This window comes from Lycorma delicatula, chromosome 8, assembly GCF_047948215.1.
Source record: "Lycorma delicatula isolate Av1 chromosome 8, ASM4794821v1, whole genome shotgun sequence".
Lineage (NCBI taxonomy): Eukaryota > Metazoa > Arthropoda > Insecta > Hemiptera > Fulgoridae > Lycorma > Lycorma delicatula.
The window spans coordinates 128,618,118-128,636,445 of record NC_134462.1 but is presented as its reverse complement, the minus strand read 5'-3'; the positions used below and the strand labels follow the sequence as shown (position 1 = coordinate 128,636,445).

General features: G+C 29.6%; 1 long non-coding RNA gene across 1 annotated transcript in view; it reads left to right on the top strand.

The window, feature by feature from the left end:
• LOC142328842 (uncharacterized) overlaps nt 1-17,483 on the top strand; it is a 61,253-nt gene extending 43,770 nt beyond the window's left edge. Inside the window, exon 3 of the long non-coding RNA XR_012757371.1 lies at nt 16,687-17,483. This is a non-coding gene — a long non-coding RNA (uncharacterized LOC142328842). The remainder of the gene's footprint in view (nt 1-16,686) is intronic.
• Nucleotides 17,484-18,328: the final 845 nt, after the last annotated feature.

Below are 18,328 nucleotides of genomic sequence, written 5' to 3'. Positions count from 1 at the left end.
CATATTAATAAATCAATATATCCAAATAAAAAAAGGATTTGGGATTCGAACCGATGTGTCTTCCTCTTGTAAGATCCAAATATTTCATTAATTAAAATTATATTTGGCTATAACTCTGGAACCAATGAAAAAAAGTACCACTTATGAGGGCTTATTATTGCAGTTAACAAGAAGTCCAAAACCCAAATTCTTTTGACTTTTTTTTGGACACTTTTGGTCCAGTAAATGACAATCAAAAGGTGAGATTCACAACTACATGTTACAAAAGTCCTAAATCCAAAATTTCAATATTCTACGGCTAATCGTTTTTGAGTTATGCGAGATACGTACGTACAGTTGTCACGCCGAAATTAGTCAAAATTGATATTTCGGTTGAAATTTGAAAACAGAAATTTTCGCGATTACAAAACTTCCTTTACTTCGTACAAGGAATTAATAGAAATTTATTTATGCAATAAGCACTACAGACTACTCTTAAACAGTTCAATAATTTTGTTGAAAGTAAATCAAACCTTCTCCATGAGAAATATACACATTGTAAAAATAATAATCTTCGAAAACTAATTTTATATCAAATATTTATTATCTAAAAAAAATTAATTAAAAATAACATTATTTTTACCACACGTAACAACACATTACGACCATAGTTCCTTCTAAGCTGTGCAGGTGTGCAGCCATTCTAGAGAAGATTTAGGATTAGATGATCCATGGAAAAAAGTATCTATTATGCAGGATGTAGAAAATCTGATTAGAACTTTGTACATAATATTTCACCGTTCTAGCATAAAAAAATATTGTTTGAAAAATTAACTCGACTGTCACTTAAACAATTAAATGAAGTGGTTATCCAGATATTACCCACAGTTAGTGCGAAATACCTGGAATAAGTTAGCGCAGTTAGTGCTTCAATAAAAAATTACGATACAATCATTAAATGAGTATGTAATAGTCATATAACAAAATTCAATGACAGCAATTGTAAATATTGTGAAAAAATTCTGACTAATTCACAATATCGGGTTGCAATATTTGCTCTGAAAGATGTCTTGGATAAGCCTATTTCCTTGTGCAAATATCTACAATAAAATGATTAAACAATCGTTGATGGTTAACAGTAAAAATTAAAATTACCGGATTAAAAACCAAATATTTGAGACACAAAATCTTTTGGAGTGACAATGTAAAAGAAATATTATCGGAACGTCAAAATTGTAATCATCCGCTATGATTCGATTTATTGAACGTGTATGTTTGCACTTAGACAACAGGTTTGCTAGTGAAGACTTAAAAGATTGGTGAGCATTTGATAATGGAGTTGTTATAAATTCAAATAATATTGTTATAAAAAACCCACCGGGTTGGTCTAGTGGTTAACGCGTCTTCCCAAATCAGCTGATTTGGAAAGTCGAGAGTTACAGCGTTCAAGTCCTAGTAAAGCCAGATAGTTTTACACGGATTTTGAATACTAGATCGTGGATACCGGTGTTCTTTGGTGGTTGGGTTTCAATTAACCACACATCTCAGGAACGGTCGAACTGAGAATGTACAAGACTACACTTCATTTACACTCATACATATCATCCTCATTCATCTGAAGAATTATCTAAACGGTAGTTACCGGAGGCTAATTTTGATTTCGGAAAGACAAATATAATACAGCTTTCCAAAAAATATTCAGAATTAATGCCAAATAAAAATGTTAGTATAGATAAAATATGAAGCGAATATTCAGAATTGAAATTTACAATTTTAGAGAAAACTAAACTAGGATTGTTTAAAATTTTATCTATACATTAACCTTTGATCAAATTAACCCAGAATTTTCTAACGTTTCCTTTCTATGTGACGTTATGAGAAATTTTCAAGCGACCAACGCAGACTGCGAACGTGGATTCAGCAAAAACAATATAACGAAACAAATTCGAAAATAAACAATTGTGTGACTTTATGAGAATTAAATTACGTTTAGCCAATGGTGAGGAAGTAAATATAAATGCTTACAAAGAATGAGAATTTCTATAAAAGACAGAAGACAAAAAGTTAAGAGAAATGTTAATCTAAAATAAAAGAAGTCATCTAATTAATTGTTTTCGTTTAAATATGTATACAATGAGTAACTGAAGGGAACTTCTATGACACCTTTATTTTAAGCTTGAAATAATGAATGACTTAATTTGATGATGTCATTTAATAACTGGATTAATAAACATAATTGATTTTAAATGATTTATTAAGAAAATAAAAAATTATTAAGAACTAGAAAGTGACATTTCTAAAAAGTTTTTACGTCAGGTACGGCAATCTGTTAAAATGTGTATAGTATGATTCTAGGAAATAAGTCTGCTCTGATTCTACGAAACATTTCAGCGTAAAATTTTGCGTAATTCATAAATTTTCCGTATATTTGTTTAGTCATCATGAGTATTGAGTACGTAGAAACACGATGACTACGTTTTCATCGAACCCTCCCCCATTTTGTATTATAACGGGGGAGGGACTACAGACTACTCGATGATACAGTCTGCGCGGATTGGTTGCGCAGTAGTTAACGACGGCGGCTTCAATTTAACGTCAGCCGTACAAAATACGTAACTGTCTGCTACGCAGTGATTTATAGGTTAATTTTTCCTTCTTTTTTTATTCAAAATTAACTAACATCAGGCAGATTGTTAAAAAAGTGATACCAATGAATTTTTTTTAATGAATATATTAAATTTCTTTCACCTGTTACTTTCTTTTAGTAAATATGAACATATTTTATTTTACATGTACTTTCTTCATCAAAATTTATAGAAATCAAAAATTAATGAGGCGATTCGCTAGATTTTTATGCTAAAACATATCTTTCCCGTCGCAAATGTAATTGTTATGACTTTATAAGCAAAATAAATTTCATTATTAGATGGTTAATTAAAACATATTTTTTTAAAATAATTTAGAAAGGAAGGAAAAAATTGACGCCGATTAATCAATCATAAAATCATTTATAATAAACATAAAAACGGGAGTTTTTTTTTGTATAAGTCGCTATTATTACAGCTTCAGTTTTATGATATGTACTTCGAAAGTAAAATTCACTACAATCGGTGTAAAATATAGTTTCGGGTTGGTTACAGCGTGAGAAAATCATAAGCGGTAATTGCTAGATCAAGCAAAACGATCAGAGACCTGCCATGATTTTGCAATTTTGGTGGAGAAGGTAATAAAAATATGTTGAGCGAGTGTGTAAGTTATATTTTAATGTAGCTAATAAATTTACGTGAAAAAAAATTAAAATATTTGGGGTAGCATATTGTTAACTAATGACTACAAATATGAGTATATGTTCTTAATGGTTTTGTAAATGAGAACTTTATTTAAACACAGAAACTGTAAAAAAAAATAATAAATTTTGTGATTAGAATGTATATTTGTAATAAGTATTTAGATTAGTCCTTATTTAATTTATCTGTGAAATAAAACTATTTCCAATAACTGTAGATCTGATGTGCAGCATCCCTGTTCTATGAGTGTTATTTTTATATATTTGTTTGCCCCGGCTTTTTAAATTTATTAAAGATTACAAAACTGTGTGACATCATATAGCATTCCTTAGATTTTCAGTTACATGAATCATACTCGTTTGTTTTTATATTTATAGGAGCTGTTAAATTATATTTTTTTAAAGAAAGTAAAATCAACTGTCGAATGAAATGTAATAAACGTATCAAATAATTTTTTTTCCACTCATCTGGTAATTAAATTCGTCAATCTTTTATTTTATGATTTCCACGTTTATTTACCTATAAAATCATATTTTATTGTTATTTACTTTTATTCGGTTTATGGAAAAATATAACAAAAAAGTTGAACTTCTTGTACACGATTCAGTTCGACTCCATTAACCGACGTAGGCTTTAAAAGGTAATAATAAGTACATTAAAGCAATAGTAACAAAAACCATTAAACAAATGCAATTGACATGATATCGTTCATCGCCCCCTACAGTCAGCGAGTGGTATTTTTTTTATTACTACTATTATTATTATGCCGTGTGTATATAGCAATAGAAGCAAGCATGCAGGGTCAATGCTTCTTCACGTTTCACGTGGTCACCGGAGGTCAACGACCCAGGACCTGGATATGATGTAGTGAAGCAAGGTCGATTCCACGTGTAGGGAATGCTTACTGCAACATAGGAAGAAAATATAGCTCAACAGTTCAACGACCTTCCACGTGGAGGAGAAAATACAAAAAAGATTTTGCGCTTCGGTCGCGGTCGGAGCGAGCGCCTTCACTTCCCGTTCGACTTTTGATCGGAACAGAGCCAATGGGGAAGCAGGGATGGCGGGTGCGATGCGCGCGCATGTCGACTCTCCCAGAACGGCTGCGCGCCATAGTTACGCCAATAGTTCCTTGGACTCGAATCGATGCGGTTGTACTTTGTAGTTTGCTCTCCGTAGTGCGTCGGTTCTACTACCTTTAGTTAGATGTTCAGTTTTTAACGACATCTTAGCTGTTGAAGTTCGACTTATTCGTAACTGTTTGTGATGTAAGTGCAGTTATGTGGTTTTTTCTGTACTAAATCATTGTGTTCGCGCTATGCTGTTATTTTTTCTCATTACTTTTTTTTTATACCTAACTTAGATAAAGCTAAAAATTTAAGTTGCTTGGAAGAAAGTTGTGTGAACGTGAATAGTTTGTTTCATTTATTATTAGTTAAGTTTTTATTTGCTGCTTTTTAAAGGTTTTATTTTACTATTGTAGTTCTGTGAATTATCAGTGATATGCATAGTTTTAATTATTTATTACGTTCCTTTAGATCAGTATTTGTTTTATGTATATATATTTTTTCATTATATACGCTAAAGGATATGTATTGATTTATTTTAATTCATTATTTTAAGCGCAACGTTCAAAAAACTAATTAAAATTAAGCCCTAATTTCATGTAAAGTTGTAATAGATCAATAATTTAGTATAACTTGTGAAATTTTTATTAATTGTTCGATTTTAAAGTGTGAAATACGTAAAAGGTGTTCTTTATATTGTAGTTAAGAAGAGCGAATAAAGAAAAAATGGCGGGTGATCGCGACCTCTGTCACGTGATGACTGCGTGCCATTGATTAGGGCTTCCTCTACGCGAAACAAAGAAGTATGCCCTAACGCAATGTAATACGGCTTTTCCTCATTTTACGCGGGAGACATTTCTTTAAGTGTTCTTAATTTATAACAATTTCTCCTACAGAGTATTTCAGTTAAGTATTTATATATTTTGATCGTAATGAAGTAAATCTTTACATTTATTTTATTTTTTTATTTAAATGTGCGTAAAAAAAATCCACATATTGATTTTTTTAATATGTATATATTATATTTATGTGTGTGTGTAATTTTACATCGTATATTTATCAAACAAAACATTTTATTATAAAAAATACCTTTAAAAATGAATTCTTATTTTATAATTTAAAATAAGGTGATTTATAAAAAAAAAAAAACATTTTGTATTTAAATTTGATAAATTAGTTTTTCTTTTGTAGTATTCCTGCCGAAAAAGTTGGATAAATTATTTGGAAGATTTCGATTTATCATATTTCTAGAACAGGTTAACATCAAGCGAAGGTATTCATTCATTCCTTCAGGAAACAAAATCAGTTTGGTATTAAGAAGAAAATTCTTCTGGAATATCGGTTTTGGGTTGTATAGGGGAGAGCAGGGGACTTTGACTTTTGCTTTAATTTATAGTCAGTCTTTTTCTCTCTCCTATTTTCCCACCGAAATAAACGTCCAAATGAAAATTCTCTACTTTTAAAATAATTCGATGCTGCGACGAAAACTTCTGAGGACTTCAACGGGTGGTAATGTGTTAATAGAATATATAAAACTAATAATAATGAAAACCTTTTGACTTCTGTTTGTAGTTAATAGCTAAGAAAAATTTTTGAATTTGTGTATACATCGAACTTAAAAATAAATGAATAATATTAACATTGCACGTTAATTGTTTCATGATTAAAGATTAATTTTAGCTGAAAAAGTTTTAATACGTAATATTTTTGGGTATTTATTTTAGCATAATAAAGTAAAAATATTCAAAAAATTACTATAGCCGCTAAAACGTGTACATCAAATTTACCCGGTTCAATTCTTGCGTTTACTTAAATTTAAGAAAAATTATTTTATAAGATTTTAAAACATTTTACTTCTCGTATTCCGGAATCTAAAAATAAATATTGTGTGAAAATAATTTTATAGCTTGTAATAAAATTTGTGCAGCATAATAGAAATTTTACGATTGCCCAGCATAATGCGTTAATAAAAATTAATTATATTAATTAGTACGTTGTAAATGCTTGACATTTTTATATACCATCGACGGTACTTTAATTACGTCAGTAGTAAATTTTATATATGTATTTAGCGTAAAAATAAATCTGTTTATTATATTCAGTAATTTATTTAAGACTTATTCGTTTTATTAATAAATATATTAAATTACTGTAAGATATTTTAATATAAATTATACTGGAAAATAGATTTGTAGAAGTTATTTTGGCGTAATGTACAAAATATATTTTAATTATAAATATATTTTAGAACAAGATAAAAACAAAATCTTGTAATTTATATGAAAATACGTTGTAAGAACTACTTCTTGTAAATGAATTACACATTAGTAATTCATGACTAGCTACTTGTATTTTAAATGAAGTAATTAATGCTAATTTAAAAACACTTGCGTTGTAATTCACGCCTTGATGTTAAATTTACTTTGCTTGTATATGTAATTTATATTGTAGAATATTTTTAAGTTAAAAAATGTTCATGTGTCTTGTAAGAAAATTTACTAATAGTTTGCAAGCTCATTAAATTTCTATTTTGTAATTTTACTTTTTAATTTCTATTTTGTGTAAATTTTTAATTTATGGTAATCGATCAATTTTATGTTTTGTTTTAATTAATAAGATTTTTGTTATGTTTTTCAGAATCTTCCGTCATTAATTCATCAATTTTATAGGTTCATTCATTCATTTTTTCTCATTACAATAACACGGTCGACGGTAAGTTCTAAGTAGGTACTTAGGTTTAATTTACCAACGGGCATTTTTCTTTTAAATGAATTTTCTAATAATTCATTTAATACAAGTTTAAAATATTTCAAAAAAGGATTAATAAATTTAACAGTTATTTTATCAGTAAGTTTTAGGGGCTTTAATATTTCAAATAGCTAATTAAAAAAATAATAAATAAATAAATAATAAAAAATAATAAATAATTATTTAAAAAAAAAAAATTAATCTTGACAAAAAATTACGGTTTAACATTAAAAAAATTAGCTTCCAGAAAATATAGTGCGATATGAACATATGTAGAAAGCAATTTTTTACTTGTACTGACTGGTCGGATAAAAAAGCGGGATTTTTTTTAATTGCTATTAAATTATATCTAATTACAAACGGATTCAATAACGTCATTGAAAGATGGCCAGAATAAAACTAACCAGTTTCAAAAATTTCCGCTGTTAACACAACCGGATCAGGTGTTGTAATTTTGACTTCATCGTACGAAATAAAGGAAGTATTGTGATCGCGAAAAATTTCAATGGAAATATCAATTTTGACTAGTTTCGACGTGACGTATGAATCTCGCATAACTTAAAAAACGATTAGTCGTAGGATGCTGAAATGTTGAATTTAGGACTGTTGTAATATCTAATTGTGCTCCTCCCCTTTTGATTGCAATCGACCGGACCAAAAGTGTCAAGCCGAAAATCCAAAACATCTGGAATTTGAACTTTTTCTTTAACCCTCATTGAGAGCTTTTCAAAGATATGTGGTATTTATTTTCATTGCTTCCACAGGAGTTATAATCAAATAAAAATTTTATTATAGAAATATCTGGATCTTACAAGCGGAAGGCACATCGTTCGCATCCGACTTCATCTCTTTTTTTTTAAGTATATCGATTTATTTATTAATAATTATTAACCTCTGATTGTAGAAAAAGAAATATAAATGCAATCAAGTTTTATGTACTTTTCCTTTAAAAAAAAATGTGTATACGTAATTTAATAGGTGTAATAGAAACCGAAGGGGTATCCACATCAGATTTTTTTGTTATATATATTTTTTCGCCTGTAATCTACCCGCCCGCCGAAGCCGAATCCCGCAATTACGTATAAACTCAGCTCCGAGGGTGCCTTTCAACTCAAACTACCTCCGTAGGGCGCTACGCCCCACCCATTATATCTTACACCTAAGTTAACCATGCTTGGTTGTTATAATCGTAATGGACATTATTAAATACTATCATAATTAAAATTTTATGCGAAGTGGCTGATTATTTAAAAAAGAAATCATTAAATCGACGCCGGTCTGATTTCATATTTGTTACTGAATTTTATTTTCAAAAGAAATTAAAATAAAATTAACAATCATCAAAGTTTAATATTACGCTCGTGTGAAACGAAACAATTTTTTTTTAATTATAGTATTAACTCTCAATTTGAGTATTTTTGGAGTTTTAGTTTTCAATTCATCGGCCAATTTTCAAGCAATAGCTATTTTAATCAGAAAAAGTAATGTACAAATTGTTTGATCAGCTATAAAAGAAAAATAATATATATTTTGCATCACGGATGTATTACTTCACATTATGTGCAGTAATTTTTGTCACAGCGTTAAATAGGTTTATAATTAAGTTATGCGATTTTTATGGCACTTTGACAGCAGTTTTTTTTTTTTTAAGCATCACTTCAACCCCATCGTAATAATTATGATGGGTTCCATTTCTATTCTATTTTTTAAAACTAAAGTAATTATTAAATTACTTAAATGTTTTGATAAAACAATTCTAACTTCACTTATTACTTGGAAAAAAAATGTAAATAAATGAAAAGTTGATACTCACACAAACGTCGAAATTGGGTAAAGAAATTAAAAAAATGAAAATAGTTTATGAAAGCGCATTTTATAAAACTGAATAGTTTTTAAAATCAAAAATTGTATACGTTTCATTGCTTAACCCTGGGAGAACTGAATGTTAATGATTCCCTTGTATGTAGTACTGTTTTTTTTTTTTTTAATTTACATAAATATATTGTATTCATTATAAAAATCTGATGTAGATACCACACAGACTTTCTTGTACGCCTATTAAATTACAATTTAAAAAAAAATGTAAAGTACATAAAATTTTATTTCATTAATAACTTCTGATATTTTTTCTTTTCTTTTTTTATTGTTATTGAATTATTATTTATTGTAATTCTTTTTTTACAATCAGAGGTTAATAATTATTAATAAATAATATATTTAAATTAAAAAAAAAGGAGATGGAAGTCTCATTCGAATCGATGTGTCTTGCCATTATAAGATCCAAATATTTCTTTAATTAAAGTTTTATTTGGCTATAACTCTGCAACTAATGAAAATAAGTACCACTTATGATATATCGTTGAAAAGCTCTCGATGAGGGCTTTTTACTGCAGTTAAAAAAAACTCCATACTCCAATTTTATTTTTGATTTTGGGCTCTTGGATACTTCTGGCCCAGTCAATTGCAATCAAAAGGTAGATGTTACAACAGTCCTAAATACAAAATTTCAACATCCTACAGCTAATCGCTTTTGATTTATGAGAGATATGTACGAATACATGTCACGCCGAAAGAAAGTCAAAATGAATATTTCCATTGAAATCTGAAAACCAAACATTTTCGTCATTACAATACTTTGCGTTACTTTGTACAAGGAAGTAAAAATATATGCAATTTAATTTTTTTTTTATTTTATAATGAAATTAATAAAACAGATTATCTGAAAATAATTGGGAAAACGTCATTTTATTTTACAATTTCTTCCAAAATCGGAACAAGTAACTAAGCGAACGCCTTCATATGTTACTGATGTATATCACCACAATGATGAACAATATTCGTGTTATTCTCTCTCTTCGCAATTTCTCTTCGTTTTTAAGCGATTTCGATTTCGCTAAATGTAAGTCTAACGATTAAAAAAAATATATATTGTTTATTTACTGTATACTCAATAAATTACCGCATAGAGCCGATCTATATTCATACATAAGGTAAGTTACAATTTATTTATTCTTCGATTAGAGATTGTCCCAAAAAAAGTTTACGTAAAATTATACTTTTTTTAAAATATTTTTCATTAAAATAAATTAAAACTTATCTGGGATTGTTTTTTTTGTTTTCAGGACTAGACAACTGAACCAATTTTATAAAATATGCTGTATATCCGTAGAACCCAAGCATAATAAAATAAGATTTTTTTTTAATTTCTGACCGGGTTTACCTCTTCTAAGTAATATTATACTTTAATTTTCTACACGATCTCCAAAAAGGAATGTAATGAATTTAGAATGTTTGTTCCATCGTAGCAGCTCAGCGGCTAAACCTATTTAGATGTATGACCTCGCGTTGGAATCCTTACGTTACCGGTAGTGTCGTAGGCTATATAAATATGTATATGTTTAAATAAGTTGAAAAACTTACTGCATACAAAGTTGTCACCCGCACGCTCTATAATCATCCCACCCTACTGAAGGGCATTTGTGTGCGCGTCCTCCTTAGCTTAGCACCGGAATGTACCGATCGTTAGCGGAAAATACCTATTCGTTAGTACATTTTTCGTGGTGGTCAGCTGTATGCTTATGTTATTATATACCAATATACATGAGAAATATATATCTAAGTTTTGGGAAAATTTAGTACTTTTTTACCGGATCCGAATTTTCGGTCAAAAATCGCAAATATCTCGAAAACGGTCGGTTCTAGCGCTCTGAAATTTTTTTTCGTAAAGCCTGGTTATTAATCCACCCGCTTCCAGTGGTATCCGGCGGAAGATGGTATTTTCAACTGTCCCGGGGCGCCGTGGAAATTGGGGAGGAGTGTAATCGTAATATCTCGGCAACCGCTCGTCCGATTTTCACGATTCCAACGGCGTATGTATTAGCAGGTCGAGCGCTAACTGTTTAACGCATCGGGTACACTCTTGATTATCCGGAAAATAAATCGTTTAGCCGTATGTATTTGATTGAACTCACCCGCCGTAAAACGTACCGATCCAATCTTTCGCGCTATAGCGCAGTAGTAGAGTATAAAATTATGGAAACTTAAAAGTAGAAAATAAAAAAATATATAAAAAAACTTTTTAAAAACCATTAAATCTACTAATAGGTAGAAGAAGAAAAATGTGTAAAAAAAATTGTTAAAACATCATTCTTAAATTAAACGCACTAAAATAATTTTAGGACGGTATCTCGGAATGGATTTGACAAGCTTTGATGGTGATATGTAAGATTGTGAAAGTCATAGCTTCAAATTAAAAATTAATTTTTTTTTATGCGTGATGAATGGCCTAGAGTGGTGTGCAAACACGCATAACAAAAATTTGGCAAAACATCAAATTTTTAACTTGAAGGTATGACTTTCACATAATCTTACATATCATCATCAAAGCTAGTTGTTAAATCCATTGTGACAAACCGTACTAAAATTATTTTTTACGTTTTAGTACGTTTAATTTAAGAATGGTGTTTTAACAATTTTTTTTTTACAAATTTTTATTCATTTATGTGATTGTTTTTCTTCATAAAATAATGAACTATAACTAAAAAATAGAGGCCGGAATGTACTGAACATTAGCGGAAAATCCCAATTCGTAGTATCAATTTCGAGATAAATTTCTACTCTAACTTTCGTTATATCAGTTTCCATGATTAAAAAAAAAATATTTTTAAACCAAAAGGTAATCAATTTTGGAACCTAATAATCCCATTCTGAGATGCTGCCCGCCAGGGCAACCTGCCCGGAGGATCTAGTTGTGAAGGCGTGCCATAGGCACGCCCTGCAGCTAGTCCTGTATTAAAGAGAATTTTTTTTTTTCGGCATTCCAGTAATTTTTAAAATATATCTTCTTTATAATTCGTTTGGAATGTATTTTGGTGACATTGATTTGGAGAAACAGATTAAATCAGGTAGAATTAGAAGTGAATAATGAATTTATTTTACTCACTCTGATCGGAACAGTTATTCTTTGAAGATACAATTTTAAGAAAAATTTTAAAAGGATAATCTGAATTTCACGGGTCGTAATCCGTAATAGTTGTTGAGGCCCTGACACTAGACCAAATGTCCCAAAATTTTAACCGTGCCAAATATAGATAAACCGTAAATGGTGCCGTTTCTTCTTCATCTACATATTCACCCTTCATCATAAGCCGACCGTATTAGTATATTATAGCTATATACATCGTGTAAAGTGTCAAATTAACCTATCCTGTTCTGCGAGAACAATTTATTGTTTGAACTCTACAGTCGTTAAGGAAAAATTTATATGAATAAAGATTAATTCAATTTTCATAGAAGCTGGTACTAGAGCATTGACACTCAAACCTTTTCACCCACCGCCCACATCGAGAATCAAACATTTTCTAGCGCCCCCCAAAATTTTTAAACTTACCGTCTGTTAAAAATAATAATTGCAATTACTGTTTATTGTTTTTCAACGTGGCGTATCCTTTTCCGAGTTGAAACTTATATTTTAAATGAGAGCAATTAAAACGCATATTTAATCATATATGAAAGTATTTCTATTAAAATTGCTTTCAAAAAATTATGATTGTATCTATATAGTTAACAACAATCGTGATAGCATATTCAATTCATCTTCGCTTAAGCTGTGAGCGAGTTATACATGTTGCAGTCTCGATACAGAATTAACAAAAGCCAAAAACTGCAACGCTGCATTAATGACCTCACAATTTCTTATTAAAGCTAGACCAAAACCCTTTAATTTCCGTATTTATTTGCATCAAGATGTTGCTTAGATTGGGAGATATGCAGCTATAAAGACAAAATTGGCCTTTTCTCTTTAAAGTGGAATATTTCGATTCAGAAAAATCGTAGAAAGACATACAAAAAATGAAATTAAAGGTAAAGTCTTACTCTTTTAAACGATTTTAATGCAGTTTACTGAAAAAATTTCGTTCCCCCCACCCCCATGCGCTCCATTAAACACGAAGAAAAACTTTCAAATTTTTAAAACCTTTCTTCTCGCTGATTTGTTTTTTTAATTTGATGATTTTTTAAATCTGAAGTATATTTTCAAAAAGTTGAATTTTCAATCTTTCATTTTTTTTTATTCGTCTCTAAGCTTCTCGGTTCCAGTTGAAGTAGTTTGAATACAATAATTTTTTATCATAAAATAAAGGTGTCCCTTTAATTTTTTGTATTAGTGTAGTAGGTATTTAATTTTAGTTTGAAATATCAGGAAAATATAATTTTTGAACAACGGATAATTTCTACTAATTATTTATAAACAGAAAAGTAATTTAGTATTATAAAATATTTGAATGTTTTCTTCTTGTAAACAATATTTATTTTGTTGCGTAATAGCATAAAATTAAAAAAAATGCCAATGTCATAACCTTACTACGTTCTCTGAAAATGAGCACATGTTATCAAGGCCGAATAAACAGCAGGCTGTATGTATAGCGGGCAATTAACAAAATTCTCAACGCGATAACTACGATGCGTTTGCGTGGGTGCCATTTTTAACATGGCAACGTGATTCCCAGAATTTTGTTATCGTTGAGACAATTATTCAACGACCGGTTCATGTTAATAATAGTAATGTTAAAAAAGGCGGGTTTTTAAACAGATAAATTAATCGTCTACTGCTTGAAATATGTTATTCTAGTCTACTTTTCAATCGTTTCTTTAATTTAAATTCACCTTTAAATTTTTTACTAATTCATTTAATTTAATTTCATTATTTTACAAAAAAAAACCGTAAAATAAATTTTGACTCAAATTTACATAGAGATTATAAATAAAATAACGATTCCGTTGTGATAATGTGGAGCTTTTTTTTCCGATGATCTAATTCATTTTTTATCAACTTTTAAATAAAATTATAACCAGTAAAACGTTACGAAAATTATCGCAAATAAATGTTATTCATTCTTTGTGATTGCGGTTGAAAAATTCCATCCGTACAATTGTTTTTTCAATTCTAAACCACTAACCATTAAAATATTGATGGATCGATATTTTTTTGAGTCATCAATTATACTGGTTTGATGATATTCGAAATTCCTTCTGTTCTGCGCTAATCTTTTATTATCATATTCTACAACATCCTCGATTATCTTTTATTTATTCAAACCTTTATTTTAATCTACGCGTCTCTCTCTATTACTGTCCAAAAACTTGGTTTCCACAGGCAGTAAAATTCAGGAAATATAAACTTAGTCAGGAATTTTTACAAAAAATCGGGAAAAATTGCAAAACTCATAGAATTACATTTTTGTTACCGAATTAAGATTAGGTTATTAAGTATTTTTTAAGTAATTCCAAAATATACTTTATATAATTTCCCGGCATCGAAGAGGCGATCCCATCGTCCAGGAATTACATTACAACTATGTGCATCAATCAGCTATTAACATGTCTTGTTATTACTTAAACATTCCTGTATTAAATATTCCTGTAAGGATTATTCCAAATTCCTGTTAATTTTTTTAATGGTAAAATTTTAATAAAATGTTTCCATTGAAAAATTTAAAGGTTAACTGTTTTCTTGGAATTTTTTCTCAAAGCACCGTGAACTTTTTTTTTGTATTTTAGGTAATTAATTGCTTTTAAATGGAATCTAAAAAACTATGTTTAATAACCAGAAATTAGATGTAAACTTAGATCCAGAATTCAGGCGGATGAGAAGAGGTAGAGACGTATAACATGCTTTTTGTGATATGTTTAAAAAACATTTTGCTCTGAGAAATATTGGCCTAAGGCAGTGACTTTGCACAGTTCACAGAAATTCTCAGCCTTCACTGAAAATCTTTTTATCTCCCAGTGGTACTACAACTCGTCAGACTAAAACTTTGATCAACAGTGGTTGTGATACATTTAATGTTCTTTGTCTGGGTCTTCTGGTCATAGCACTTCAGCAGCAAATGATAAATTTGAACCTCCAACTTCATTTACGTAAAATGATAACTCACTTACTCTTACTCACTTTATTCTTGGAGATTAGGTGGCTTCCCAATGTTGTAAAAAATGATTTATCTATAAGTTCATGTTAAGATATTGGTGTAACTTTTAAAATTACAATTCCTGATTTTTTCCTGTTTAGCCTCCAGGAATCACCGTCAGGTATTACTTCAGAGGATGATATGTATGAATGTAAATCAAATGTAGTCTTGTACAGTCTCAGGTCGACCGTTTCTAAGATGTGTAATTAATTGAAACCCAACCACCAAAGAACACCGGTATCCACGATCTAGTATTCAAATCCGTATTAAAGTAACTGCCTTTACTAGGATTTGAACCTCACAACAATAGACTTCGAAATCAGCTGATTGATGAAGACGCGTTCACCACTAGACCAACCCGGTGGGTTATTTCTGATATTTCTATACAGTCAAAATTCCAGCTTGGAGCTGCTAAATTTTGTACTTATGTCATTAATTTTTAACTTTGTACCGTAATTTGCATTCTAAAAATACGTTAGAATAATAATGACAAAATATTTTTCAAGTAAATGTTAATAATATCGATAATTATTACTTACAGGAAAGCACTTTAACACTTTCTTTGATGTTACAAGCGGTAAAACCTTTCGGAAGTATTTAGTTTATTAAGAATTAATGTTCTTTTCATGTACGTAGTATTAGAAAAGTATGGAAATCTATATTATGATATAAAGGAGGTTTTTGTTTGATGGGGATAAACAAAAAAAAAAAAAAATTCTCGATAAACCGCTACCAAATTTTTACCCATCTTGTAATAACTGGGAAAGGTTTTTGATGTATTTCATCTCGAAAAAATATATATGTAGTAGTGGAGATTTGCCGGTTGAAGCACAAACTTTAATGGATTGAATTAATCAACTGTGAATCTCCATCACTGTGTGAGCCGGTTTGAACTGAACGATTCAAATGAATAACATAAAAACAAATAATAGAATTAAATCTACGTTAAATAAAATAATATTTTTTTTAAAAGTTTCCGTTTAACAATAATAGGGCTTATGGTGGGGATTGTGTGCGAGGCTAGAGCTGTGAGGTATGCAAGCACCTGGTGGGAGGCTAGATCGATCATCACCATCAACTAGTAACAAACGGGATACCCCTGGGGCACTGTTCTGGAAGGTGCAATGGTACTCTTATAATATTTTTGCAAACAATCGTCCGATTTTCAAAATTCAAGCCGGGTGTTTGTTAGTAGGTTGAAGGCTAACTTTTGAATGTATTAGGTACACTCTCAATCTAACAAATCAGTTATTCGGAAATATGTATGTGTATATATATATATATATATAAAGTTTGTTTGTTATCGCTCACGCGAGAACCAACCGATCGATTACTTTCAAATTTTCAGGATATATTCGTGTTGATCCTGGGAAATATTTAAGCCATCGACGGAGGTCCTAGCTCCTTTTAAGGTTAAGATATTAAAAATTTCATTATTTCTTTAACCCCAAGGATTAAAGAAGTTGTGAATTAAAGATATTCATTAAGGAAGAAATAGGTTAATCCTTTTACTTCATTATTATATTTTTGCCACCGTGGCGATGGAATAAGTTATGAATTTTTCGTCGTCAAAGGTGTGTGTACTTTAGTTTTACCATAGTTACTATTATTCTATACTTTGTAATTTTTTTTCTTTTTCAGGTTTCTGTAAATCCTGAATACTTAAATTGTTATTTATCAGTATTATTTTCAAAACCATCAGGATAACGATCACTGAGGAGGTGGCGAAGCTCTCTGGGTAGACGGGAATGGCGAGCGAAGCGAGGTTGCGGCTCTAGGATAGGCTCCGGGAGACCCCGAGGAGTCTCTGAGTTGGTACTGGGGTTCGCCTGGTCCCCGAGGATCCAAATTCTGGCTAGACGGACCGGCTAGTATCTTGCAAACAGAAAAGAGCGACAAATATGTACTTGTAAAATATTTCTGTCCAATAAACACAATTAAATTTCTAAAAAAAAAAAAAATTAAGAAAATATGATAATGAACCTAATTTTTCAATAAAGTTTTCTTATTAAAGTTATAAGCTATAATTTTAAGATTTATTCAATAACTTAGCAACAGTGTATGTAATTATAAATACTTATATTATTATTTTTATTATATCTGTGAAACTAGATGAAACTGATAAACTTCATTAATTGTTTATATATTTAGGAATTTCGTGGTTGTGGATTAGTTATTTATTCTTCAGTTTTCTAATTTGAAAGCAAAAAAAATTATAAATAAAAATTTGATTTCTTGCATGTTTTTCAATTTTGGTTCCTCTTGTATCTCAATAACAGGAGAGTATTTATCAATAAAAAAGGATTACACTTGAAGTATTTTCATTATATATATATATATATATATATTCATTATAACATTATTTCGCAGCAAAAAAAAAGTATGCTGTATTTCTTTTTTCAATTTAAATATTCTTATATTTTGACTTTTCATTACCTGCCATTTTGTAAATAGCGATTTTAGTTAGGAATGGTCACTGTTGAAAATTCTGAAAACCATTTCTTCATGTGAAAAAATAAATATTCGAAAATCAACAACATTTGTTATATTTTTTTTTAGTTCCAACAAACTAAAAATACATTACTCATCTGTTTCCTAAGTGTATTTTCCTTTGTCTCCTAGGTCATTCTGATGTCTTAGGCAACGAAAGTAGGATTACACCAGAAAAGTTGAATTACCTCAATGCAAAAACAATAAAATACTAACCCAAAAAGAAACAATGTTACATTACTTGTTGACTACTAACGAAAATATTTTTACATTTTGGGTCGCTAAATGACCATCATTTGTCATTTTATTTTGTATAAACAGACATTTTTATTTTCTTCATCTGATTTTTGAGTGAAAAAACTATTACTCCAAAATTTGATTTCAAAATAGGTATAATTGTATTATACTAAAAAAAATCTGACGTAAAAACCACGACTTCCTTGACCAACTATTAAATTACATATTCCTTTTTTTTTTAATTTTATACAATTTTTGTATAATTATTAATAAATCAATATATATAAATTTAAAAAAAAGTTTAAAAAGGGAGATGAAGTCGGATTTGAACCGATTTGCCTTCCCCTTGAAAGATCCAAATATTTTATTAATTAAACTTTTATTTGGCTATAACTCTAGAACCAATGAAAATAAGTACCACTTATGACATGTCATTGAAAAGCCTTCACTCTCAATGAAGGCTTATTACCGCAGTTAAGCAAAATTCAACTTTTTTGGGTTTTTTTGCACACTTTTGATCCAATCAATTGCAATCAAAAGGGGTGGTGCACAACTA